Genomic DNA, 26,814 nt, shown 5'->3' with positions numbered 1-26,814 from the left:
TAATTGCTCTATTTGCACACTAGTGCCTCAACATTTATACTTCTGGGAAATTTTAGGCAGAAGATGTTTTTCATGAGAAGGGGTTTAGGTGCACATCTAGGTTTCAAATGAGCTTAGTAAAAAGATCTCCTGTAATGCTAATGATTGCTGGAAAGCTTTGCTCTTTGGTCTTTATAATTGGAGCCTGAGATAACATCTAAGTACTTTCTTTTGAGTGCTACCATTTACTTGATTTTTCATTACCATTTTCTAAAATTACTGAAAATATCAATAATGGGTTGGTTTTTCTGAAGCTTAAATTTATTAGCTTTCCAAGTCATACTGAGAGACTCAGAGAGAATACCTGAATGAAGCACTATCTGTTCATTCATTTCTGTGTGAAAAGCACAGGATTTTTTACATCTTCTTAGGAATAATAATTCAAGGAGTCTGTTTGGTTTGTATGATACTGATTTTTTTAATGGAGTGACATAATGACACACATTAAAAAATTCATCCAGTTTTATAAAGAATAATTTTTCACAATTCATGCAAATGGTTGTAGCTCAGTTTGAGTAACCTTCAGAGTACTTGAATATTACTTTCCCCCATTAAATTCACCAGGCTTCATCTGAATTTCCATTTCTCAAGGAAGTCTTGAGAAATGAAATGGGACAAGAAACCACATATTTCAAAATTCTAGAAAAAAGAAAAATCTGAGTCAGTCTTCTTGGAGTGTTTCATCTTCACACATACAATAATAAATGATTTTAACCTTAATGGTTGGACACTTCAGTATAAGATAAAAACTGAAATGCTAACATGAAGATGAAACATTTGTCTTTGATCAAGATAAAATATATTTCAGAGCTGTTGAAGAGAATATTAGATCGTATTGGAATTGTGTTGAAAGTAGAGGGAAGAATTAACTGTTTCTACGATATTTGGTTTTCTTCAACTAGAGCCACTCTATTCTTTTTATTGATGTTGCTTGGACATTTCTCCTACTTGCAAGATGAGTGTGAATGTTCCAGAACGACATTCATGTTTGTGTAAAATACTTTACATAAGTCAAAATCAGCATTTTTGGGAAGGAATATTGTTCCCTGTGCAGTCAACTTTGATCCCTTGGAAGCCACATCAAAAACATTGCTAACTGAAGCAGGGTGATTATTACAGTCATTATGTCAGTAAAAAAAGCATGAGGCAAAATTTTAGACTTGGTCTCTGAGCAGGTGTGATTCAAGTAAACCAAACAGATCTCCGAACTTTAAAACAACAAAGTTACAACTGGAGAAAATTGCAAGCAAAATTAGCCTATGTAATTGCACATTGCTTGCACCTGATGAGTCAGGCTGATGCCTGGATCTGGCAATGGAAAGGTGTTTTACCTCCAGGTAAAATTACCTGGGGATAGCTGCCTCAAGCATAGGCATTTACATCGTAGACACTGAATGAGTTGTGAGGAATCACATCTGTGGGAGATTTTGCATTTCTTGTTCTTCTTCCTGACTCTTGAAGAAGAGCTGACAAAGCCCTGGTGCCATTCCCAGCTATGGAAGTGCTTGCCCAGAACCAGCTGGCTGTCAATCACCTTGCCTCCTCTTAAGGGTCTTTATACATTTACCTAGTGGATTTTAGTAAAAGTGAATAGATTAACTGTGAACTCCTTATATCATGAGTTAGTTTGTTTTTTCCCAAAATTTATAACACAATCTCACTGTCTTTTATCACGCCTGATTCCTTTACAGGTTTTAACCAGCAACTAAAACTATCAATTTGAGACTGAACAGAACTGCTCTTCTCAGGTCCCACGTGCTTATAAACTCATTCTCACAGTGTTGTGAGAAGTGAATGTAACAAATAGCAGGGAGACTACTGTGTGAGGGAAAGTAAATCCTACAGCAGCTAGATCCCATATTTCCTTTTCTGCTCTATCTGGTTTGAAAGTAAGCGAGCAGCTGTGTAAATGCATATATTTGTGTATACATTGTACATATTTATATATATATGCACATATACACATATATACTTACATATAAAAATGGGGTCACTCACCCTTCTTGCAGAAGAAGAGGACCCGAAGAAGGAATCTAAATGCAGACAAAAAAGTGTTTTTGTTAACAAAATTGATGTTGGAAAGAAAGTGACATCCAAGGCAATGTTTAGAGGAGGGTAAAAAAAGAAAGTATCACGTACTTGCCCTTAGATGAATCCTCAACCTGTCAGACTGCGATTTTCACATTGCTTTTATTGTTCTGTGATACAACTGCAAGAAGACTCTAAGTATGTTCTGTCTGATTTGCTCTTTTAATCAGTAGGAGAAACATTTTAACACTGTTCTCCTCTGTGTCAATCTTCCCATGGGTCAGTCAGCCAGGGGACAACATTCTCAATTTTCCCCTTTTTATTATGGACTGTAATTTTGGAGCAGAATGAAAACAGAAGTTCCAAAGTGTTCCTAAACCAACCCACCAACTGCTGACTTAAGCCAAATTGCAGAAGAAACAAAGAAATGAATCAATCCTAGATTGGGCAAGGAGAAAATATTGTATTCTATCCTATAAACCAGGACTATTGCATGGGAGAGGATGTCCTGTAGAGACTTCCTGACATTGGAAGTCTAGTGTGTGGCGTCCCTTGATTGTGGTAATGGAATTAGATGATCCTGTGATCCCTCCAGGTATTTTGTTCTCAGATTTCACTCATGCTCCACCTCTCCCTAGTTCATGAGAAAGGAAAACTGAAGAACTGCTGCAGAAAATGAATGAACAGGCACAAACCTGCAGTGGCCAAGACTGAGAAAGCAGTTTGTCTGATGTCTCTGTAGCTTCACATGACCTTTTCTCTGATGTTGGTGGTGCTGGGCAGAGGGTTCACGCTAGCACTTCCATACCCATCACTCTTCAGCAAAACATTCATGGGGATTTAAACTCTGCTATGCACCTGTGTCCTACTAACACAAACAGAACTTTGTCACTGAGTTGAATTTAGGTATGTGTTTAAGCAGTCTGTTCCTTAGCAATGAACCTGTGCCTCTGCTTATTTTTTTTGGTGATCAAAGGACTCTGTGAGACAGTAGAAAGCACAGAAGCAGCTTTTTCATACACTTAACAACTCTTTCCTACCGTTATGTCATGAAGAGAACTTAGGCAGACAGGTGAGAACAAGGTTTCAGAACAAGAATTGCTCTTCTTTCCTGTCACAGCCAGCACTGACCCACAAGTTACTAGAGTGTTCCTATCCTCAAAATATCTTTTTCCTCTAAAGCTGATACTCATTTATGAGTCTTACATAGTTAAGTTGTTTGCTTGTTATTTAGAATTCATTATCCAGTTCTTCTCCCAACTCCCTTCTCCTCTCCAGTTTGCCTGGCTGACAGATACTTTTTCACTAGAGTTTTTAACTTGCATTGTTACCCTTGCCTTGCTCCTCTGGAGCTCATAACTTCTGACTGCTTCAGTGTGAGGGCTTCCCTTGCTAGGGAAGTCCTTTGCAGGAGATGCAGGCCTGAAAGCAATTAACCTGGGGCATCACAAGTGCTTATCAGTCTCTAAACCTTGGGTCCAAGCTTGAGTCCAAGCTTACTTGTAGTTGCTGCCCCTGCTCTCATCTGGCCTTCATCATCATCATCAGTTACCTCCACACTCTGAGGAAGAGAATGAGGCTGAAGCCGCCCTACTCCCAAATGCCATATAGTTGTGTTGGTATTCTGTTCTTAAGACATATATTCCATTGGTGAATTGCATGATTTCATTTAGCCTGTTAATCTTGTGACTCTTATCCCTGGCACAGTTTTGTTTGTTAGTTTTAGTTCCATATTTTTTCAGATTTAAGCCCTTTGAGGAGGGAGTGGGAGCTGAATTTACAGATAGCTAAACGAACCACTTAGTTCATGAAGTCTGTCTCCTTTGGAAAAGAATCCAGCAGATTAATTACACTTTTTGTAACAATGTCAGTCTGTTTGCAACAAGCCACAGATTTTTCACGCAAAAAATCTTTACCTTTCTGCCTTGCATCTTTTCCTGAAAAAAATGCTTGCCATCATGTTAAAAGAGTTCAAGGCACAACTACTTAAATATCTAAAGCTAATTTCTTGCCAAGTTTATTACGTGCCAGAGAAAATCCTCTTACTAAAGTTGTCAGAACTGATAGAAAAGACCTCGTTTTTCCTGCCCCTCTGATGTCTTTTCAAACATCATTTTAGAACTCACAGATATTTTTGTCATAAATAATCTACTATTTTCCTTAGAGTTCCTTGACACTACTTCTTTTTATGCTGCTGCCATTCATTTATGTGTTCATTTTATGTTCATTGATTTTCTAGTGAAGGCTATCAGACTGACAATCTAGAAGTTGAATAAGTATATTAAACACCTTGGAAAGATACAATTTGTTGTCTTTACACAAGGTCCAGTGAATGTGGCTGGGACCTTACTTGCAAAGGTGAGTAAAAGCATTAGAGACAGGTTTCTCTCTTGGGCCTCTTTTCAAAAAACTGTGTGGGATGGAGCTGAATGGACCTTTTGCAATGGTAGAAACTCCTTGTTCAGCAACTATGCAGGGAACATTACATATGTGCACTACTGAATGGCTGTAAGATGGTAACAGCAGCTGGTTATAATGCGACAGTTGATATATATGAGTAGCTTTGAGACAGATATAGGTATAGATATAGATATAGATATAGATATAGATATAGATATAGATATAGATATACATATACATATACATATACATATACAAGCCTTTTTACTTCTGCAAGAAACTTCAGATAAATGTTGGCATTCAGCCTTTTGCTCAGTCAGAAATCTCAGACAGCTCTTTCCATTTCCTCTAGAATCATCTGGTCAAATTTACTATAAATCTAATAATTTTAGGTTTTGCAGCATCCAGAAATAATGACCAGATTTTGACAATCTAGCTTACCTAAATTAACTAGGTCAGATCTAAGCCTGCATAGCTCTAAATTCAATTACCAATGTAGTTTCAGTCATAGAGTTTAAATGCTTGGGCTCCCCTACCTGTCAGAGTAACGCTGTTGCAAAAGGGTGGCCAAAGGGTCAAGGCACTTAAACCTAGGTGTCTGCTTATAAACTTTATCTAGGTGTTAAAGCTTCTAAAAGAGTTGGTGTAGATTCAATCAACAGGTCATAGAAAATGACTTTAAGCTGTATTAAACCTGTATTTAGTTGATTGATACGCTTTCTATTTCCCACTCTTTGTGTCATGCAGATCTCTAGGGTGGGATTCAGTTGTCTAAACACATGTAAGTGTTTATGTTGGGTGTGATGGAGTGCTCCACACCAAACTACCGTAAGTCCTGATTCATGTCTGCTAGCTCTGTGCAGGCATATCAGAGACCCAAGGGTGTCTCAAATGGCAGTAAATGCCTGTCTTTAGGCTAATTAATAGGTTTGACTATAGTAGGAACTCAAACATCAACTCGAAAGTAGATATGTACATGCAGACATTTACCACTTAGAAGAGTTTGTGTGAAAATGAGACTAATTGAGAGGTGACCTGTCTGCATGATCCCATGGTACAGAGGCTCTGGAAGGAGAGGGAGGATAGGTCCTGTGCACTTATTGCTGTGCCACATGCTTCTACTGCCTATGCTATATGCACTAAATATTTATTAGACAAAATGTGAAAGCAACATTGGGAACAGAGAATAATTTCCGAGACTCTTTCCCTCCTAAATACTGCCCTGGTTTCACCAGAGGCAAACGACCTCTACCTGCAATTTACTTTCTGTTGTGTGTTTTCCACGTTGTGATCCAAAGCAACAGCTGGTGTAGACAGTGGTCAGCCCAGGTTAGGCTGTAACCAGGCTGTTTAAATGCTTTGTAAGTGCATATTTTGAACAACTATTTTGGCAGAAGACACAGAGTCCAATACGAAATATGTAATACAAGTCAGCTGCAAATGCATGCAGACTCTTGTACTGTAGGAAGCAAAGTTCAGTATTTGTCTTGGTGCTGTGACAATTTTTGACATGGAGCACAAAACCAGATTTCTGACAGTCTGAGTCAAGTGGTGTGACAGAACCGATGGAAATCTAGCTTCACAGTATGCCAGTATGACTCAGCTGTATTAGTCTCTTCTGCAATCAAACCAGTTCCCACGATATTGCATCACCGTCAAACTCTGAGAACATTTAGGTACGCACAGACACTGCAGCATTGTTTTTTCCACTCCCTGATGACTGCATATAAAGGGAGGTGTGCACACATATGGCAAAAACCTCTGCTTGATGGAATAAGCCTTTTACTGGGATTTTAATGTTTGTGCCCCAGTGGGATCCCCAGATTTTAAGTGCCTGGGGCAGAAATTAGTAAACAGCTGGAAAAAAGGGACAAAATCTGTACTTCAGCTGGGGCTGAGAATGGAAAGGCACATATTATAATTCGAATAGCAACTGTATCTAGGACCAGGAACCGGAGCTGGACAGAACACAGGACAGCTGTGGGGACCCTCTCCACTTAGGGACTTCTAGACCTGAGCCTGAAGAGACAGGAAGGAGAAATAGGAGCTACCCACAGAACTGGCAGAGCAGATGGCAAAGACTGCCTCATTCCCCACACAGGAACAAGGATTTCCTAGTATGAATTGGATGAGGATCCTCCGTAGACGAGAGGAGGCCCAGTTTGCCAAGAGCAGTGGCACAGCTCTTAGAAAAGAGGCAGCAGCAGGGGTCAGGATTCTCCAAAAGCAGGTTTTAACAAAGGACTCTGGAGCTGGCTGTGATTTTAATGTTCTGAATTGAGCTTCCTTTAGCACATCCTAAATAGGAGGAAATGTTTTTACTCTTGTCTTTAGCTACAATTCATAAGGAAAAGTGTAAAGAAACTGAAAGAATATAAAGTTGTTTGGGAAACTTGTTAAAGCAGTATGACAATTGCTGGCCCTCTTAAAAAGCCCTGGGAACTGTTAATACAAGTGGCAGCCAAGATTGCAAAAGAAATTTGGTTTTTTTTCTTTTTTTTTCCTCTGTCCTTCAGTTTATTGATTTTGCCCATTTGACAAAGTCAGTGTTCCTCATTTGCTGATAAAATCAACTACTGTTTTATTGTGCATCTCCTGGTTTTTTGGTAAGTGGTTCATGACTGGGGTGATGGTGGGATAGGAATTGTCTGCAGCTCTTCAACTGCTGAAAGCTTGCACTGTGGGAAAGCTCAGGGATTGTCATTCGCCAGTTACAAGGGCTGAGAGCTTAACCTAAGTCTTCCTTGGATCTTGTCTAGCTGATATGACTGGATCCACACAATAATCAGTGTGGGGAGAGCTGTACACAGCCAGGGATCATCTCAAGATAAAACCAGTTAGTGGCAAAAGCGGAGATCTAGACCTTGAAGATCAGAAGCATCCAAGGGCTCCAAAGCTGCAGTGTGGATCGGCAGCTTATAGACTGCCTTAGATCACTTCACCCTCAGCATGTGTTGTGGGGAGTCCCAACAGGCCAGACAAGATACTGGAAAGTCCAGAAGAAGAGTTACTATATTTATCACAGACACCAATCCAGGGGGACACAAATAAGCTGCTGAAATGATGTTCTGCTAATTCTTTTTTTAATTGACCCAGTTTTCAAGAAAGACAAATGCCTTCTCAAGTTCCTTATCTCTAACAACATACATAAGTGTTTTGCTGATTCAGGACCCTGTGATTGCGAAAGCTACATTGCTGTATTTACATGAGAGCAGAATTAAATCTAGTAATGTGAAATTGGAGAAAAAAAATGCATGAAGGCTTTTCACAATGGAGATTGTGTCTGATTCAAGTTAGAATAGGGAAAAAACCTCACATGAGAGGAGAGGTTTTAGGTCTAACAAAATAATTTTTTGGACTTTGAGATCACAACAAGCCCATGCAATTCTGCAGGCTTGGGGGACTGTGGCTAGAAAGCTGCCAGGCGGAAAAGGACCTGGGGATGCTGTTTGACACCTGGCTGAACATGAGCCAGCAGTGTGCTCAGGAGGCCAAGGCGGCCAACAGTACTCTTGCTTGTACAAAAAGTTATGTGCCCAGCAGGAGCAGAGGAGTGATCATGCCCTGTGCTTAGTCCTGTGAGGGCACACTTTGAATACCATGTCCAGTTTTGGGCCTTTCAGTATAAGAAGGACATTGAGTTGCTGGAGCATGTCCAGAGGAGGGCAACAAAGCTGGTGAAAGGTCTGGAGCACAACTCTTATGAGGAGCGGCTGAGGGAACTGGGGTTGTTTAGCCTGGAGAATAGAAGGCTGAAGGGAGACCTTGTTGCTCTTTACACCTACCCAAAAGGAGATTGTAGTGAGGTGGGTATTGGTCTCTTCTCCCAAGCGATATGACAGGATGAGAAGAAATGTTGAGCTGACTGTTGGACTTAATCTTAGAGGTCTTTTCCAATCTTAATGATTCTATGATCAAATTCCACTTTTTTTAAAATAGAAGTTTCAATGATTATTCCTTTCAGAAGTCAAATCCTGTTTCATTTAGGAAAAAGAAAGCTAAAAACTCATTTTCATAAATGTAAAACATGCTTGAAAACCAGATATTGTTCATGCTGGTTTTTATGGTGGCAAAAAGGAAACAAATCATTTCAGACTTGACCTGAAACAAATTAGAAAGTATGTTTTAGGTTCAGCCACCAAACTGAAAAAATCAATTATTTGCACATGTCTAATTAGGACTGTAAGCTAAAGTCTTAAAGAAGAGGAGTATGAACTATTTTTCACAGCTCAATGTTCTCTTTTTTGGTTGTATATTTGTTTTGGGTTTTTTTTAGTGTAGTTGATCACAGGCATTCCTACAACCCTTTCTGTTACATTTAGTTACGCAGACTCCAGTGCACCTTTTTCAATTATCAGCAGTGCACAGTATCCAAGCTGTCTCTCCTCTGAGCCCAACCATTAAACACAGAAGGGGTCTAAATAGCTCCTTTGCATTGCACAGACAGGAGGTAATTTTGCATGCACGGCTGCTTACTTTCAGTAGGTGTGTGCTTGCTCAGTATAGGATAACGACTCTGTGAGTGTATATTTTATGAGTAAAATTTAGGTTCTGATATTTCAGTAACACATGCTTAACTCAGAAGTTCATGATTTAACCTGTACTGCTGTTGGATTAAAAATACCAGTTACATATTTTATCAATTATATTGTTAGGATACTCTGTTAACTGGAGCCATTTCCTGATGCTAATATTCTTGGGCAGCCTATTTTTTGCTTAATTAGGACATTTTGGAATGCCTGTACCTTGGGCACTATTGTTTTAAGCTAAGCCTTTTCACTTATTATGCTTCCTATTTCAAGCTGGAATTACCATCACTTTGGTCTTATATTCTACACTTGAATCTCTTCTACAGAGGAGCGTAGGTTTCTTTCTGCACAGTTGCTTTCCATTTCTTCCAAATAAAATTGGTTTGCTTGTTTTGACAGTTCTTAGTATGTCTAAAAGGCTTTACTTAAAAGTACTTTCAATACACTATGCAATTTTCTGCAGCCTGCTTTCCACCCTTGTCCTCATGGTTTAGAATGGTAATAGTGTTTATTTTACTGTGCACTGTGTGCTTTCTCATATGCCACTTCCTATTTTAAATGCTTTGACTAAATTTAGCAAAAGGATTGAAAAGAGAAGAGCTTATGAGTACAAACACAAAATATAGGATAAGCTCTTCAGTAGACTCTACTTTTAATAGTATTGGTGGTATCATGTCTGAGACCATCCCAAGTGAAAACTTTTCACACAATCGTATGTAGAAAATACCATGTTCATGTTTATATTTCAACGCTGTCTTAACATGGGATTGAATACACAATCTCCTTGAGTTCTTTGTAATGAAATGTGCTCTCCTCCTGTGCATTTTGTTTCCCATTAGAGTGGAATATAAACATTGTAAAGGACCTGGGAACATGAGGAGCTATGCACTCCTGTATTAATCTCTTCCAATATATTCTTAAGTTTTCTGCCTGTTGTTTTGCTATCAACCTAAGAAAAAGAATCCAGCAATGCCTATAAGACAACGTCAGTGTAATTGTCACCTATTTTGCAAGAAAATGTAGCAACTCTATCTACATCTTGTTTACTTTTTAAATCTGAGAAGAATATTAGGTTTTAGGTTGCAATAAGTGCTTCTTCACAGGCTTTCACATTCATGATTTATTCCACGAGCTGCTTGCATTTCATAATGAAATATGAGTACAAATTGGTTGTTCGAAATGTTTCAAACAAATGGCTCTACATTTAGCATTATTTGGGCTCTTGCTTTTATTTCTCAGCTGTCATGATTCTTACCTGCTGCATCTTATAATACAGCCTTATAGGCTGGGTTTGAGCATTTTATTTTTCTATATGTGGAATTGAGAAGACATGGCATTTCACAGTCTTACACTTGTTAGGCAAATAAATTATATCGGTCATTTTCTATCTTAGAAAAAGACAGAAAACACTGCTGAATGGTTCATAACTGGGAGAGGATTATGTGGGAAAGGGAAAGAGATGTAACAGTCAAATGACTAATCCAATCATAATTTGATGAACTGAGTACGGCTGTGTCTATCATCTAGCTTGGACACATCTGGAGAAAGTAAGCTGAGTCTAGGCACAACTCCCAGGTAACAGAGACCTTACTTTAACATTTGTAATACATGTTTTTAATGTCTGTGTTCTGGTTTTTATGGAGAATCTCCATGAAAACATTACACTCTAGTAGCCTGCTCCTTAGCATCAACAGCTTACTCCAAAGCCTGGGTCTGGGCTATAAGCAGACTTTCAGGTAGTTTCTACAGTGACTTCCCTGAGTCATGAATCTGACAGCAGAGAGAAGCTTGCAGACTGAAGTGATAAAAACAACAGCGTGGTAGCAATGTCTACTGGAGTAAGCAAACTAGTAGATACCTTTCAGAATATGTTGAACAGAGTAGTATTTTACAGCATGGATTTCAGATGAAAGGTTTAATTAGAGAGTTAATTCTCTGGAAATTATTAGACTAAAGGAGCTGCCTTTTTTCTTACTCTGGTGAAAACACCTTCTACGAAATATTTTACAGTAGTAACAACTTTGCAGAAAGGGTTGGCAAATATTTTTTTCAGATACAATCTTACAAATCAGTATGGTCCAACATTTTCTCTCGGTTAATTTGTTTTCAGCTTTCTCTGCTGTGCTGAAAGCTGCTGCATTTTCCCTTGAAGCCATGAACTGGTTTGAAAGGTTCCCTAGGGGTCTGCTCTGAGGGGTCTTTCTTTGTTACCTGCTCCTGGAAGAAGGGGTGTTCTCTATGCCTGCCAGGAACAACTTTTTCAATAGAACACTTGGCACTCCCAGGCCCCGTCTGACCCTTCCAGCTTGACTGAGGGCATTCAGGCTCCATGTCAGGGTGCACCTCATGGGGGGAGCATTAGACTAATGCTTGCATACTCCACCTCCAGTGGCAGAACATGAGCTGAATTTGTCAGCTACGCTTGATCTCAAGTCTAGCACTGGAAAGACAGTGGTGAAAATTAATGCAGTCTTATTTGAGCAAAGGAAAATCTTAAATTCTTAATGTCATATTTGGAAACAAAGTGGCAAAAGGAAAACAAAACAGCAAAATGTAATTCTGACTTGTCTCCAACAAAGCTTTCGTGTCTCACATTTCTCCCCAGAGATTTTCAAGAATCAAAAGTCTTTCATAGCAGCAGGATCTCCTCTTCCCTTACTTCTGTCCCTTTCTATGCAAATTAGGAATTCATTGACTCCTTGAGGACATCCCTAAAATTTATCCAAGGTTGCTGCAACATTTCAAGCCTATGATAAAAATCCACAAAGGATATATTGTAAAGAGAATTAGTTGTTAATGCCAAGAAGGTTTCAAACAAGTCTCTCACGGTTGCATGTATGCATGACAACTACCCAGAAATAGCTGTGCTGGCTTGAAAACTGTGTCTTAAAACATCACAGATCATGCTGAGACAGAGGCCAGGGATGTAAACCGGTACCTCATATGTTGAAATCCAATATGCACACAACTTCTTGTGCACACCTGTACCTTGCCACCTACGACTTTTTGAAGTATGAAAGAATAGCATTATAAAAATATGTGGAACAAGATGTTGCTTTGGAACAGAATTATCCTGGGCTCAGCTGCTAAAGAGCAGTCAGCATAATGGTTCACGTGTTTAAAGGTAAACACATGCTTCCATATCATGTAGAATCGGACCAAATCCATAATAGCAGATGAGAGGAATGGTGCTCAGCATGGTGGAATGCCAGGGTACCAAAAAGCCCAGTCTCAAAAGGCAGCAACCCACTGTTCTAGAGAGCACAGCTTTGTAGGGGGTTACTGTTTTTTCCACTATCCAAATTACATTGTGGGCATGTTGAAGGACCCTGCAGTGACTCTACTAATAGTATTTTGTGTTATTCAACCTTACCAAGACACCTGGGCTCAGCATGTTATGTAGCATAACCAAGCCTTAAGTCCTCGGTATCCCTAGAGAGCACAATATCGTGTCATTTTGTCTCCCTTCTGAGATGTCAAGAAACAAATTTTGTTTCCCTCTTACTCACCTCCTATATCAGCAGCTTCACAAGTTTGTCAAAACACATATATTTAAAATTTTGAGTCTTTACAATAATGAAACATAGTCAAGGCCTTGTTTTACTGTAAGTCATATCCCAAGGCACTGGCTGGCCATCTGCTCCCATGTATTGCAGGAAGCACTAGTCTGGAAGATAGCATTTCGAGCAGCCCTCCAGGGAGGCTTCAGTGTATGGGAATCAAAGAACTCTTCCCTGGTTTCACACGCAATATGTGTGCTGAGGTGTGTGAGGGTCATCGTAATTGTTGATCTTGTTTTATTTTTTTAATTACAAGCACCTATGTGTATGTATGCATTATATCTTCAGTGTGATAATCCAGAAGCACATGGCTCCTACTGAAATCTCTACCTTATACTTTAAAGAGGAACATCCTTCGCCTTGCATGTAAAGAAGATATTTTTTCAGGAATGTGAATTCCCTCTGCACTCTGAGGCTTTGTGCTGCTGTTGCCCTGCTAAATTATACAACCTATTTTCATAATACCATCTCCTGGAAAGTACTCAGTGTCTTCTGTTTGTTGAGGAAATTTCACTAGCATATTGGTCTTGGTAGTAGAGTCACCTCAGATTTTACCAGGGCTCTTCATTGTGCCAGGAGTTTTTTGTCTTCTTTAGTAGGCTTGGGATAGCCCTCTTCAAGTAGTGGTTTGCAGTGGCTTCCTATGAGAATCCCACTCAGGAAGAAGGGAACTGGATTACCCCACACATCTATACAATCCTTCTCCTCAAAGTTCTCAGTGTAACCAGTGAACAAAAACACAAAACCAAAGCAGAATGCTTGATTTTCTTTCTCTCCACACATTTGTATTCAGCAGAACTTAAAGAAGAGAAACCTCCTAAATCCCTTCTGAATAATTTAGCTTGAAATGTTTAGCCTTTGACAAAAAGACACAAAACAACTAGGAAATACAAAGTCCTGAAACCATTCCCAGAAGCCACCACTGCATACACTGTCTACTTATTTCAGTTCCTTTATGCCAGGCAAGACCTTAGTCTTTCTGTTCAGCACAGGGCCCAGAGAAATACAAAAGACACTGAGCTCTCCTTCCTCATGGGAATGGGAATCTTGACCAAAGAGAAAGAGGACCGGTTCACTGTGCAGGAAGTTTTAGCTTACAGTGAAAGTAAATCTCCAATGTGTGCCGAGATGTTCTACATAGCCGGAGTTCTCTTTTCATTTAAGAAGCTTGTTGCAAACCAGTACACATTTTTCTGTTTACAGATTTAGTGTCCTTATGATTTTATGATGATTAATCACTATAACCTAAGAGACCACCTTCTTAAGACACAAGAATGTCCCGTTCCTTAGGCCCCTGTTTAAACAGTAGATTAAATAGTAAAGGCTGAAAACACAACACGTGTAGCAATGTAATATATAAAAATTTGGTATGCTTAATGTGATGATTTCCAAGAAACCAGAGGCCTGGTTTCTGTTGAAAGACTCTGAAGAAGGATAAAAGCAGAAGCAAGCTGAAATGATGTGATTGAGTCAGGAGGCTGAGCTTCTGGAGATACATTATTACTGTTAAAGTTATTACTAAAAAAGAAATTGACTGATTGAGAGCATAAAATGAAATGTTTCTGTTTAGGTGGCTAACAGGAGAAAGTACGCAAGAAGAAAAGCTTCTAATTTTATCTTAGAAGCAGATGAAAGGAAAAGACAAGAATGAGTCCAGTACTCTCAGGAAAAGGTAGAAAATAATTGGTGAAAAAAGGCTAGAAAGTTCAAAGTATTTTTTATTTTGAGCATCACAAAAAATTAGTTCTCTTATATGATTAAAATAATAAGAATGAAAAACAGTAGTAGAAACCCAGGCTTGAAAACCTTTGAATATTTTAGATATTCTCAAATTTGTAAGGTTCTGATGGAGTGTATTATAGCATCTCCCAATCCCTTGGCAATTTTCTTCAAGAAATCATGGAAGCCAAGGGAACCTGATGGCAAAAATATTTCCAATTTTGAAAAAGGGAGACTAGAATTATTAAAATACACCATTTTGCTGGCCAGCAAGAATCAAAAGTAAATTATAAAAAGCAGGATATAAGTATCTAAATGAATTCTTCTCCAGAGAAAATTATGCCACAAAGGGACAGAGAGGCAGCAGAAGGGCATATCTTGACTTCTGGCCTTTGAGGTCTTCGCACATGGCACTCTCAAGGAGGTCATGTACAGGTGATGGTTTTGCCAAGCTCAGCGCTAAAACCACACATCTGCACGAGAGGTATTTGTCAACGATTTCTTATTACATCAGGTTCTCCAGGGCTCCACCCTGTATTTAATATCCTTCAATATTTTATAATAGTTTGGATGAAAAAAACTTTTGTTAAAAACTGACTGTATGAGAATGGCAGGTAGCATTCACTGAAGATGATCTTGATAGTTTGAAGAATCATTTGATATAAAGAAGGTGAATTTCATTAAAGGTGAAATTCAATATACTGCACGTGGGGATTTAATAGAGCATTAACTGATGGGCAACAATAGCACAGAAAGGACGTAGATATTGGAAAGCTTCGCTAACTGAATCAACTATTGCATGCTGTTGTAAAAAGAAATATGTCATTTCTACTTTCTGGAAGGTTGTTCTGCTGTTTAGGAGTCTTTGCCTAGTGATGCCTTAGTACCTTGAGATGTGTTTAAATAAGATGTGCCTTCCTCAGGAATGCTTGTTGTTCACTTGATCCTATTGTAATGAAGGTAAACTTTCTCAGCCTTTGTTTCTGAGGAATATTCGTGTTCTGCATATACAGGTGGTTGCCAGCCAATGTAAAATCTCCATTCTTCATTCAGCCCCAAAGATAGCCCAATCCCTGCTGAGTGTAGAGATGGAGGCTGTCCAGCCAGTTCCCTGTAAGTCATTGCCTTGCTACAAGCATACTCAGGCTGTCAAATTCAACAACCAGGAACCCTCTTTTGCCAACCTCCTTCAGACCCAGCTGTAGCCCCTCTTTTTAATGGGCCACCCACAAGGCTCTTTCATGGTGATTACAGCCCCCTTTGCCAGAAACATATTGTTTCTTCTGCCAGCTCTGAGCCTTTCATCCCAATATCCAAGCCACCGAGCTCTCTTTCTGCAGCCAGCTCCCAGTCTATTTAACTTCTCCCTCCTACTCCAAAAGCCACATAGCCTCTGGCTCTCTGCAGCTGCTGGTGGTATTTCCCTTTCTGTGCTGGAATAGCTATTAAGTTCTCTCATGGACGGGCACCACAATTGAATTAAAAGAGCCTGGTGGCTCACTGATCATCTTGGTAAGTGATTTCAGGGAACACTGCTACACCTCAGATTAGAATTTGGCTGGGTTGAAAAACTGTCACGGTGGGAAAAATCTATCCTTTATCAAATTTGCCAATTCAAATCTCTTTATCAGAAACAATTCTGAGGGTTTTTTTAAGTGCCTGGGACCTCAGCTTTGTATCAGGTAACTTTTTCCACCCTTTCTTGGAGAAGTGGAAGCGTCTCCTTCTTCATGCATGGAATTGTTCCCAACTCACAACAGAATTATTCTTTCAAGCACACTTATTATATTAAGCCTACAAATAAATATCTCCTTACTTACATATGTTTAGACATGTCTGAAACATTTTCTGTGGCTGAACTGAGCTTTAAGACAAGAATCACATTTCCCTGTGTTTCCAAAGTGCCAACAACATCAACATCACTTGGCAAACGATCAAAATTTCTTGCAGTTTTTCAGGTGCACAATGAAGGAAACCATATGAAGAATGTGAATTTGCGTGGAAGCTAGACTTTCATAAGTAGTATATTGAAAAAAACTTATTGCTTTGGTGTTAAAAATAAATGGGGTTTTAGGTACTGGTACAAAAAGTTCTTTGGAAACAGGCCTTTAAAAAGTAATTCATATGTCCTGTTTCAGATGTTCCATAGAGATAAAATTTCATTGAAGGGACTATAATTTTCCAAAACAATTTTCAAGCATGTATGTTTTGTGGCTTAAAGCTGAATGGAGGCTTCCTGTAAGAGGGCAGCAAGCAGAAATACAAAGCAATAACATGCTGAAAATCTGTCTTGCATTTGAAAATTCAGGTCCTTGCCTCTCTAAAGGGCTTTGTGTGTAAAAATGTCACAAAGATTAATGTTTCTATTATTTTTAATAGATCTTAGTACCAGTAAAGATATACAACTACTAGAAAAAAGATAGTACACATCTTAGAGCTGTTTTCCAACAAAAAAAAAGTTTTAATATTATTTTATATTAAAAAAAACTAACAAACCAAACAAAATATAGGTCAGGGAGGCAGAGGGGGAAAAAGAAGATTTCTAATTAGAAAAACGCCTAGGAGTCAGGAAAATCCTCTGTCAATACAGGTGGAAAATTAGGCCAACATTTTAAAGCCTGGGTAATTATGATGAAGCACCAAAATAGAAGCATTTTGATTGTCGTCTCTATGCCTGAGGACTCTGACTCAGGTTGCAGGAAGAGATAGTTGGGCCAGGTCTCGTATCAGGGCTCTGATTCTACCCACTCCAGAGCATCCCTGTTGCAAGTGTAACTGAACTAGATGTTCATCAGCTTCTCTGTCACTGCAGTCAGTTGGAAGGCAGAAGTACTAGGAAGCAATCAACTGTTAATACATTGTCCTCTTTTCTCAATTATGTATTTTTGTTCAAATATTCTGTATACAAAGGCTTGAAACAAGGATGAAACACCAAAATCACTGGCATGAGACTTATTCAGCTGAGGTGAGAAGTGAGCCTGCTATGTCGGAGTGAATACTTATATTAAAGGTTATACATGCAGGGCAGAGCAAATAATGAGAACAAGAATTTACAAGCCAGCCACAGTTGTTGAAAAGCTTTGAAAATTAATTGTGGAAAAAAAGCTGTGTGAACTTCTGTAATCACAGAATTCCTCTTAACCTACTTTCTGTAACATGCATGCTTTATAGTGTTTAAAGTTTTACTCTTACCCAGGATGAAAAGGAAAAAGGAAAAGTAATTCCACCAAATCACATGAGGTGTAACCTACTTGAAAGCTAACAAAACACTTTCCAAATGAAAGTCTCCAACACGTTACGACTTCTTACTCTACTCTGCATGTGCGAATAATTACACATGCACTGACACAGAGAAAATGGTTTTTTCCTTATTTAACTTGACAATAATTTCTGATTCTGCTAATTTGGTTATATATTTATATTTGTTCTTTTTTCACGGTTAAGAACTTAGGCTGTGAAGTGAGAAAGTGTGCAAAAGAGAGAAGAGTGAAGATAAAAAGAACTAAGTGAAATAGAGTGGCAATTGTGAAGTCCCATGAGCATGGATTTTATGCAGAGGTTGTACAAACCATTCATGTTTTATTTCTGAAAAAGCAGGAGGACCAGTGTAATGCTCAGCTGAACATTTTCTCCCTTTCAATGCAATAACTCTTTTCTTGTGCACTAACATTCAGAGTAAACATGTACAAATAAACTCGCAGACATGCCTTCCAGTCATCTTGTTCTTGCGTGTCACATATGTACGCTGCACGACTGCAACAAAAGCTGGCTGTGGCAGTCAATGGTGGGTGTCAGTCTCTTCTCTTAAGTAACAAGCAATCAGACAAGGAAATGTCCTCCAGTTGCTCCAGGGGAAGTTTGGGTAGTAGGAAATATTTCTTCACCGAAAGGGTTGTCCAGCATTGGAATAGGCTGCCCAGGGAAGTGATTGAGTCGTCATATCAGGGGATATTTAAAAGATGTGTAGATGTGGTGCTTAGGGAAATGGTCTAGCGGTAAGCTTGGCAGTGCTAGGTTAACAGTTGGGCTTCATGATCTTAAAGGTCCAACCTAAATAGTTCCATAATTCTATGATTCTGTGCCAATGTATTTCTGTATTGACTACAAACTATTCTAAGACTTCACTTGCCCAAATATTCAACAGCTGTTTAGATGCATTCAGAGGTCTCTACAGAGCAGTTTAAATTACATGTCTACATGTAGACATAATGGGGTAAGCAAAATTAATCTCTCTTGTAAAACTTAAATGTCATAAGTTAGGAGAGAGAAATCTCAATCTCAGTTTCTTCTTGGGTAGTTTAAAAACACACAGACCAATATCTCATATCTCCCACATGAATGCTGAAAGACACTGAAAAAACAAAGTCCTCAGTTAATGTGATTTACATTACCCTACAGCCTCAAAGATGCACTCCTTTTAAGAGAAGTAATGTGTACCTGGGCTAAGGGTGTCACTACTTTCCTGACTGTGGAATAGTTCCTAATTGTACAGATGTGGAGTTAAATATATTACTACATTTTTTTCTGAATACTGAAAATGAATCTACATTTTTGTGTTAATGTTTACTTGAGTTAGTGACTTTTTCTTTCATTTACTGCAAACTTTGAAAGGCACTTAGCACTCCTTAATATTACCTATATTCAGAATTGGACATTGGTGGAATTTTACAACAAGGCTGTGCTATTGAGTAAGAGAAGGATAATCCACGAGATTGCACAAGTCACTGCACTGAAATGTAGTTGGATTCTGGACAGATTTGAGGGACATTTCTACAAAGGAAGGGATGAATTGTCACTAATTGGAATTGCTATGTATAAATCCCATGGAACTAAGGGAGAGGTTTTCACAGAAGAAATATATTTTCTCTCACAGTGACCAGTAAAGAGTTTCAAGTAATCGACAAAAATTCCACAGTTATAAGAGGTCATCCTATAGAAGTTATGATATGAAACACTGATTTTGATAATCTGGAAAATAATGTTTATAATGTGGTATCGCAAGATCTGCGTGTTGGAGAAGAAGAATCAATCAAGCACATTACATAGACAGAAGTAAACTCTTTTATAGAAGACAGGGTGAAACAAAAACAGCCCTACCCAGGAAAACCTGTTTATCACACTTTAAAAACAAAATTAGAGAGTTGCTTGAGCAGATTATGGGTGTGCTGTTTATCAGTGTAGCCTGCGGGGGTTTACAGACATAAAGTGATTGTCTCGCAGAAAAGCATTTGCCAAGCATTTATTTACCTTTTAATACAAGCATTAATTCTTTAAAAGTGATCATCCTCATAATCAAGGGGTAAGCAAATAAAAAAGCTCAACAAGACTTTAGGTTTTATTTATGCATATTTACTTTATTAGGAAAGCAATCAAAGCCATCATCTGACTATATGAAACAAAAGAATTTTTCCAGTGATAATCTGTGATATTTACAATGAGTGAACCGAAATCCTATTTAGAATTACCTATAAAAAAATTAAGATAAAGTTAGGTAGCTAATCCTTGTGAATAACTTGGTTATTTTAGCTTTTTCTCGTAGTCAAATCACCTGAAGATGATTTATGGTGTTTTATTTCTATTTAAAAATAAAACATCTTTGCAATTCAAATTTATTCACCAGATATTTCTTGTAAATAATCTGTATATGTAGACTTTGCTGGCAGGAGTATGCAAAATATACTGTGCTAGAACATGCTGATCACATGATGTTCCTTTCTTCCCAAGTTGGATGAGTAAAACTTGGAAATAGGTTTCTTCAGAAGGAGAAAAAAGTACATTCATTTGCTAATGCTTCATTAGAAATGTATTATTTAACTGATCATTCCTGTTTGAAACCATATCCATGGGAATAAATTCAAGAGCAATTAGGCAAAGCAGTTTCAATTCACCATTTTTAATGACTATTCCTGATAGTGTATGTGCATCTTTATTCAGCTTTTGTACCTGACTTTATCTGAAACCAGTAAAGGACAAAACCTGTCATTACATTACATTCACCTGGACTTCAGTCATTCCAGTTAACTGCTGCTATGTTTCTTGGGTACGTTTATTATGAAACATTGAACTAAGAAAGTCTGAGTATCCAGTTTGACACAGTAAAATCACTCTCGTGCTAGCTTTTCAAAGGACCCATGCTCTCCCTAGCTTCACAATAATCCAGCACTGACCTATTTTTGTGTTGTGTTTCTAATAGCTAGACTCTAACCATACAGAATAGGCATGTTTACTGAAATAAAATAGATGTTAAAAGACATTTTTCAGCCTGCCCATAACTACCTTTTAGTATAAAACTACCACAAATGATGCTTCAGGTCCTTCGTGTCAAAAAGATTGTATTCCCTAAGTACAGGCATGTCTTTTTAACTGATTTTGAAGTACAATATAATGATGTGGAAGATTAAGTAAGAACATAAAAAGAACTTCAAAATCTCTCACTAGATATTTTTTTTTTTAAAGATCTGTAGAAGAGAATAAGAAGTCATCAACATGTATCTTCTGAAAGGGAAACTCACCGTCTTTGACATACCAGCTGAAAGACATGAAATCCTCTTATTTTTATTGCTTCACATTGCTCCCAGGCGACTTCCTCAGCAATTCAGCCAAGGTAATTCTATGCCACCTGCAAAGAATTTACTGTCTAATGTATGAAGTAATTATAATTCAGCAAGCAGTTTCATGCAAAATGGTGGCAAAGGTCAAAATTAGAATTAATTTTCTGGTAGTAAATAATTTTTAAACTCTGGTAAACCAAAATGAAGAAATAGAAAAACATGTCCAGATCTGGAAAGTGAATCTATAGTGAGTGGGTGACACACAACCACCTCTGTATACCTACCTATATATGTAGAACACAGGCAGCATGGTTTTAGTTCCCTCAGATCTCTTTGAAGACAAATATTTTCTACAATCCAGCTGATCTTAATTCAGGCAAATGTCTCCTGCCAGTTCAAGAGTGTTAATCCATTACTTACGGTGTTGATTCAGGATACCTTTCATTTCACATTAAGCCTACTGTTGACTAGTACGGAATTTGATGTCCTCTTTCAGTTTCTCTGTTGTTATAAGACTGTAGTCTTGTTTCTCAGGTGTTATTTTGGTAAAAAAAAATATGATAGAATATGATAGATTTGTCCCTTCCTGCACCACTGCATTCTTGATTATTGAGGCCTTTGGACAGCAACTAGCTTATGTATCTTTTTAAGTGCTCAAGCTTGTTTTTCTCTACTACTCTTTCTCTGATCTTTTCTAAATCTTCAGTGACTTCATAAAACCTGGAATAACTTCAGTATGAGATACTTCTCTGTTAGCCCATATAACTTGCAGAGCAATCCCCTGTTCTGATTCAATCAAAACCCCAAACAAACCCTGTAAATATCTATGGTGAAATGACTGGCTCCATGGATGAGTGGAGAGCAGTAGACACTGCCAGCCTTGACTTCAATATGCTTTCAGCTCTGTCTTCTGTGATATCATCATAGAAAAGCTGATGAAATGTGGACTGGATGAATTGACAGTGACATGATTGAAAACTGCCTGCGTGGCTGGGCTCAGAGGGTAGTGATCAGTCATATGAAGTCTAATAGGAGGCCAATAACTAGTGGTGTACCCCAGGGGTGGTTATCGGGTGCAGTACTCAACATCTTCATTAATGGTCTGGATGATGGGACAGAGTGTACCTTCAACAGTTTTGCTGATGTTACATAACTGGGAGAAGTGGCTGATAGACCAGAAGGTCATGCTTCCATTTACAGTGACCTCAATAGGCTGAAGAAATGAGCTGACAGAGACTTCACAAAGTTCATCAAGAGAAAATGCAAAGTCCTGCGTGTAGGAAGGAGCAGCCTCAGACACCAGTACATCTTGGGGGCTGCCTGGTTGGAAAGAAACTTTGCAGAAAAGGTCCTGGGTATCCAGTGTTCTCTGATTGAGCTCTGGAAGAGGTTGGCCAGAGGGGCCTCCTTGAAGATATTCAAAAGCTACATGGACGTGGTTCTGGACACCCTGATCTAGGTGACCTTGCTTGAGCAGGGGAGTTGGACCAGATGACCTCCAGATACACCTTCCAACCTCAACTAGTCTTTCATTCTGTGAAAATATTAAAGAAAAAGGCAAAAAGGGTTATTGACTTGAGCAGGACAATGATTACATTATGAGCATTTGAAATACTGGAAGTGCTTAAATAAGCAAGCAATCACTGACTATGCTTATTGCCATGGAAACACCTTTTATTTAATTATTCATAAGAAACTACTGGGTTAAGGGATTTAAAAACTATAAACACGGGCCTTAATTGCTAATCTACACATCATAATCTGTGGAATGTGTCTAAATGTGGATTACAGCACAGATCTGAATTTGTGACTTCCAGTGTGTGCCATATCCAGATTGAAACCTTGACTTGAACATGTAGTTCTTTTTTGCTTACATAGCCGAACAGATTCCAAAAGCTCAGTAACACAGGTCAAAAAAACCTGTGGCCTGAGGTGAATGAATTCAAAAGAAGAACCAGCTTTCTCCAATTGTTCTGCAGCAAACCAGCATTCGAGGCTGCTGGATTTCTCCAAGGACAGAACAACTGTCCCTTGAAAACTACCATAGCTGAAAAATGGTGAAAAAAAAGGAAAACTAACACCAACAGAGGACTGCTGAACAGCAGGGAAGGGAGATAAAGTCACACAACACAAACTGATGTCTAGAATTATATTCAAAATAATCTTCAAACAAACTGAACTACCTGAATCTTATTTCTTTCTCTATTTCAGGTTTTGCAGCTCCCATTGAAGTGATCCATAACATTCTTTTGTAAACCCCCTATATTGCAGACAGATATATTTTGGTTGGGTTTGTCATTAGCAGATTTTGTATGCCCAAAATTTACACAACATTACTAATGTGATCACATCATACAGCAGGTGAAACAAGCCAAAGAAGATAGAAAGTTGCTTACTTGAGAGTGAGATAGAGACCACGAGTGTGGTGAGAGCTTTCACATTCAGTGTGGAGGTTCTTGGATTTATCCGAGGACTCTGATGCATATATGCAATGAATGTTGAAGAGAAGGCGACTGAGATGGGGAAATTCTAACAGATGTGTTATTACTTTTTCTGTATGTGTATATGTTTATGATACACAGAATATAATTATGTTTTTGAAACTCTACTTTCAGTTATCGTGAGGTTCTCAAGAATAAAACCTGAGAATAAACCCTGAATGGGAATCTTGGATAAAGAAACATAAAATGCTTCATTCTCTTCATACCAAGAAGGCTTAACAGTTCTGTTGAACACTGATATGTCATCTAATCAGAATGATCATTCCCAGATGTGTGTGATGGTAGCATACCACATCGAGCTGTGAAAATGTATTGATACTCTTGACTTCTGCTACTCGAAGGCTCACAAGACCTCTGGACAGAAATGTACAAATTCTGGTCTAATGACATGAACACCAAACCAATATCACTTATCCAGAATAGTAATCAGTGAAGAGTATAAACTGGAAAAATATGTTGTGTAAGGTCATTGATATTGATGTAAACTCTTTAGAACTGGAACTCCATTTAGAGATCACGGGGAAGAAAAAGGTTTTGTTTTCCCCTTTCTCCTAAAGGTATTTCTATGTAGATTTGGCCATTAGATTTAGTGGCAGTGATTATTATGTTTATGGAAAATGCCTTTCATAACGTTATAAAAATCACATTGCATGAGGAGATAACTATATCATTCTAACAATCAGAGACTCATTTGCTTCATGGCACTTCAGCATCACATTTAAATGCCACTGTATTACTCCTTGCATACTGATGTTTAGTTAATTTTAACATCATTGATAATTGGATTAGACAGTTGACAAAAAGATGAAAAAGAGAATAAAAATTATTCCAATATATTTCAATACCATACTTTTGGTATTACCTGAAGTTACTCCCGTCTGTGACTGGGGGATAAAAGCAGATTCAGGCCCTTAGTCCTTGCTCCAGGCAATATGCGAGCTAAGTCAAAGTCGAATGGTGGAACCATTATGAAAAGTTTATAACATACTGGGGGAAGAAGCATCATAGCCATACCTGAAGGTACACAGTCTCTACAGAAATGCTAGATAACTTTCTCTGTCTAGATAAATCTGCTTTCTGGAAAGACATATCAGAAGATAAAGATGGAAAAAGGACAAATGACACAAGATTGTATTCTTCTGGAACTCTTATGACCTAAGAAATATGCTAAAGATCTGGGAAAAGCTATCCATGATATAATGTCAGAGGCAGTCAAACTGCAATCAAAAGGCTGAATGACCAACTGAATGTCAAATGTCAATTGAACAAGTTCCAGAACTCACATGAGCTGGCTATAATACTATGCTAAAGGCCAAAGCTCAGCATGGAGCACTCCACTTTGCTAACACACTTACATTGATAAGTCTAGTCTAAGAAGCAAGCCTTCCCAGCCCATGGGATAGGTCAGGCCAGCAGTTGTTTTCACTAAAGAGTGTAGAAAGGTTTTTGTCTTTCAGAGGTGGGTGACAGAAACATAGTTTAGCTGCACAGATACGATCTGTACAGTTTGACTTGCCTTCAAGGCCTAAGAATGGGATCTACTCAATTTTATTTACCACTAAGATACAGTTTCAGATACCAGAATGGGAGTGAAGTGTCAACACTGAAATACAGAATATACATACAGCACTGTTTTCTGTATGTATAAAAACATTACTTTCCAGCTTGAGAATTGCAACAGTATTTGGATTTGAAGGCTTTTCCTCTTCAGAAGAAGTACATCCATCACTTCACACGATTATTCATAAAAGCTGCTCTTCATTTATGGCTTACAGAACACAGGTGTGTTTAGAATTTATTGTGCATAATCTTTAAAGGTCAGTGCACATATTTACAGCTTTGCTGCATAAAAATTTGCTGTTGAATGTAGTTTTAGGTCACCGTACTCAACGCTCAATTCAGCTGAGGTCAGAAAAGAGAAAGAATGTACAAGGAGACATAAGCATTATAAAGAAAACCAATAATAAAGAAGACAAACGTTATGTTATTTATATGAGACAAAACTCAGATCTATTCAGTCCAAAAACAGTATCTTTCAGAACTTTATAAACAATTAGGAGCAAGGTTAACCTGGAAATCACTTTGGAAGCTTAACTGTAGCTAAAGTAATAATGGCATTTTAAAGACTATTTATAGATGGAATATTCCCTGTAGAATTTTTTTTTTGTTTGCTTGTAAGTAATTTTCTATAATAAAGGCAGTGAGTTTTTATTTTATTCCATATTAAATTACAGATTACTATTCAACAGAGAGTTACAGTGTCTACTGATGCATTGCATGCAAGAAGAAAGCACTTAAGAAATCCAGGTGATTGTGAAAGTATCTTAGCTGCAATTCCATAAGTATCTGTATCTTCCATTATATCAACTAAAGTATCTAAATGTCCTTCTGGAATACATTCATTGTAATTGATAGATAGGTTTCTTGTCATTGTAACACTGTCTAGTATTCTCACTGTCTAGTAGGATTGTTTTCCATTGTGTTCCATATATGTACAAAGCAGTGCTATTGTTTTTAAGTTTTGGTGCTTGAGTGACTGGATATAATACAGAGATTGTGCTTCGTAAACGTAACATGAACATTACAGGAACACAATCACTTTGTCTACTAAAGAAAGAAGAGTTAATTTGTAAACCACAGACAATAAGAAAAATAACCAAAAGACAAAGAACAGAAGGAGTCATTCATTTGTGTATTAGCTAAATTAAATCCACTACATTAAATTCCTCTCTCTCATGAATATCTGTATTGACCAGAACCCCCATCTGTTTTCATGTTAAAGCTGTAGAGAAAAAAAAAGAGGAAATAACCACAAAGGAATATAAAGATGAAAATCTGTTCATTACATAACAGAATAATGAGTTGTGTTCATGTCAAAGAAAATACTTGCCATTAGTTTGTGGATTAGTTTCTTTGATGATGTTATTCACACTGATGTAAATGAGAAAGGAATTAAATCTTTAATAAATTCCAAAACTTGAATATCAATTCATGGTCATTCTTTAGGAAAAGATATGTTGAAAAGATATGTTAAAAACATATAATTTATCTAAGGATGGGTAAAGCTATGTGGCTATCTCACTTCCAGGTCAATGCTTTTAGTGGTAGCACAGCTCAGTACCACAACAGCTTTTTAGTTATCTGGGCAAAAATAATTGGTGGTCTCAGTCTCTGGAGAAAACTACCCACATAAACAAGGCTGGGCTTGACTTTCTCTTTGACATTGCAATGCGCGCTCCATTAAAATCAGCTTAGACAAACTCTACTTCATGAATATAAAAGTGATTATAATCTTTCTGCTATAGAGATAGGCTGCCTATATAAATAAGATGACAAAACCGAGGTGGACATTTTTCACTCACTGTTCTCTTTCTATACACGCAGTTACACGTCCTCTGTAAGTTTTCTGACTGGGGAAAACCCTACTTTCAGCTATCTGCTTGCCAGGAGTTCCCATGCTCAGAAATCAGCTGATTCAGCTCTTTAT

At 38.1% G+C, this 26,814-nt stretch overlaps 1 long non-coding RNA gene across 1 annotated transcript in view; it reads left to right on the top strand.

The window, feature by feature from the left end:
- LOC128852079 (uncharacterized) overlaps nt 1-26,134 on the top strand; it is a 40,821-nt gene extending 14,687 nt beyond the window's left edge. Inside the window, exons 2-3 of the long non-coding RNA XR_008449694.1 lie at nt 20,732-20,879; nt 23,442-26,134. This is a non-coding gene — a long non-coding RNA (uncharacterized LOC128852079). The remainder of the gene's footprint in view (nt 1-20,731; nt 20,880-23,441) is intronic.
- Nucleotides 26,135-26,814: the final 680 nt, after the last annotated feature.

The sequence above is a fragment of the Cuculus canorus genome, chromosome 1, assembly GCF_017976375.1.
Source record: "Cuculus canorus isolate bCucCan1 chromosome 1, bCucCan1.pri, whole genome shotgun sequence".
NCBI lineage: Eukaryota > Metazoa > Chordata > Aves > Cuculiformes > Cuculidae > Cuculus > Cuculus canorus.
Note: the sequence above shows the minus strand (reverse complement) of the source record. Positions and strands in the feature narration are given on the sequence as shown.